The sequence below is a fragment of the Anabas testudineus genome, chromosome 18 (genome assembly GCF_900324465.2).
Source record: "Anabas testudineus chromosome 18, fAnaTes1.2, whole genome shotgun sequence".
Lineage (NCBI taxonomy): Eukaryota > Metazoa > Chordata > Actinopteri > Anabantiformes > Anabantidae > Anabas > Anabas testudineus.
This window is the reverse complement of record NC_046627.1, coordinates 702,724-705,506: the sequence shown is the minus strand read 5'-3', so window position 1 is coordinate 705,506 and position 2,783 is coordinate 702,724.

The following is a 2,783-nucleotide window of genomic DNA, read 5'->3' as shown; positions in this document are numbered from 1 at the left end:
ATGTACTACTACTGTTGATGTACTACTACTACTGTTGATGTACTACTACTACTGTTGATGTACTACTACTACTACTGTTGATGTACTACTACTACTACTGTTGATGTACTACTACTACTGTTGATGTACTACTACTACTACTGTTGATGTACTACTACTACTACTGTTGATGTACTACTACTACTGTTGATGTACTACTACTGTTGATGTACTACTACTACTGTTGATGTACTACTACTACTGTTGATGTACTACTTACTAAGAAGTGTCTTAGACTGTATATTGAGCTGTGACAGTGAAACTCTTTAGAGTTATGACAGAGAGGTGGGAGAGGTTTATTACTCTGAACATCTTTATTGGATTATTCATTTATGTTTTAACTAAAATAAAGACAGTACTGTTGATGTACTACTACTGTTGATGTACTACTACTACTGTTGATGTACTACTACTACTGTTGATGTACTACTACTACTACTGTTGATGTACTACTACTACTACTGTTGATGTACTACTACTACTGTTGATGTACTACTACTACTGTTGATGTACTACTACTACTACTGTTGATGTACTACTACTACTACTGTTGATGTACTACTACTACTGTTGATGTACTACTGTTGATGTACTACTACTACTGTTGATGTACTACTACTACTACTGTTGATGTACTACTACTGTTGATGTACTACTACTACTACTGTTGATGTACTACTACTGTTGATGTACTACTACTACTGTTGATGTACTACTACTACTACTACTGTTGATGTACTACTACTACTGTTGATGTACTACTACTACTGTTGATGTACTACTACTACTGTTGATGTACTACTACTACTACTGTTGATGTACTACTACTGTTGATGTACTACTTACTAAGAAGTGTCTTAGACTGTATATTGAGCTGTGACAGTGAAACTCTTTAGAGTTATGACAGAGAGGTGGGAGAGGTTTATTACTCTGAACATCTTTATTGGATTATTCATTTATGTGTTGACTAAAATAAAGACAGTACTGTTGATGTACTACTACTACTGTTGATGTACTACTACTACTGTTGATGTACTACTACTACTGTTGATGTACTACTACTACTGTTGATGTACTACTTACTAAGAAGTGTCTTAGACTGTATATTGAGCTGTGACAGTGAAACTCTTTAGAGTTATGACAGAGAGGTGGGAGAGGTTTATTACTCTGAACATCTTTATTGGATTATTCATTTATGTGTTGACTAAAATAAAGACAGTACTGTTGATGTACTACTACTACTGTTGATGTACTACTACTACTGTTGATGTACTACTTACTAAGAAGTGTCTTAGACTGTATATTGAGCTGTGACAGTGAAACTCTTTAGAGTTATGACAGAGAGGTGGGAGAGGTTTATTACTCTGAACATCTTTATTGGATTATTCATTTATGTGTTGACTAAAATAAAGACAGTACTGTTGATGTACTACTACTACTGTTGATGTACTACTACTACTACTGTTGATGTACTACTACTACTACTGTTGATGTACTACTACTACTGTTGATGTACTACTACTACTGTTGATGTACTACTTACTAAGAAGTGTCTTAGACTGTATATTGAGCTGTGACAGTGAAACTCTTTAGAGTTATGACAGAGAGGTGGGAGAGGTTTATTACTCTGAACATCTTTATTGGATTATTCATTTATGTGTTGACTAAAATAAAGACAGTACTGTTGATGTACTACTACTACTGTTGATGTACTACTACTACTGTTGATGTACTACTACTACTGTTGATGTACTACTACTACTGTTGATGTACTACTACTACTACTGTTGATGTACTACTACTGTTGATGTACTACTTACTAAGAAGTGTCTTAGACTGTATATTGAGCTGTGACAGTGAAACTCTTTAGAGTTATGACAGAGAGGTGGGAGAGGTTTATTACTCTGAACATCTTTATTGGATTATTCATTTATGTGTTGACTAAAATAAAGACAGTACTGTTGATGTACTACTACTGTTGATGTACTACTACTACTGTTGATGTACTACTACTACTACTGTTGATGTACTACTACTACTGTTGATGTACTACTACTACTGTTGATGTACTACTACTACTGTTGATGTACTACTACTACTGTTGATGTACTACTTACTAAGAAGTGTCTTAGACTGTATATTGAGCTGTGACAGTGAAACTCTTTAGAGTTATGACAGAGAGGTGGGAGAGGTTTATTACTCTGAACATCTTTATTGGATTATTCATTTATGTGTTGACTAAAATAAACACAGTACTGTTGATGTACTACTACTACTGTTGATGTACTACTACTACTGTTGATGTACTACTTACTAAGAAGTGTCTTAGACTGTATATTGAGCTGTGACAGTGAAACTCTTTAGAGTTATGACAGAGAGGTGGGAGAGGTTTATTACTCTGAACATCTTTATTGGATTATTCATTTATGTGTTGACTAAAATAAAGACAGTACTGTTGATGTACTACTACTACTACTGTTGATGTACTACTACTACTGTTGATGTACTACTTATTAAGAAGTGTCTTAGACTGTATATTGAGCTGTGACAGTGAAACTCTTTAGAGTTATGACAGAGAGGTGGGAGAGGTTTATTACTCTGAACATCTTTATTGGATTATTCATTTATGTGTTGACTAAAATAAAGAAAGTATTAGTATTTAGTACAATTGTGCAACGTCATGGTCTCTTTCTGAAAAACCAACTCGGGAGGGATCGGATCCCGACAATACGACTCTACTCAGG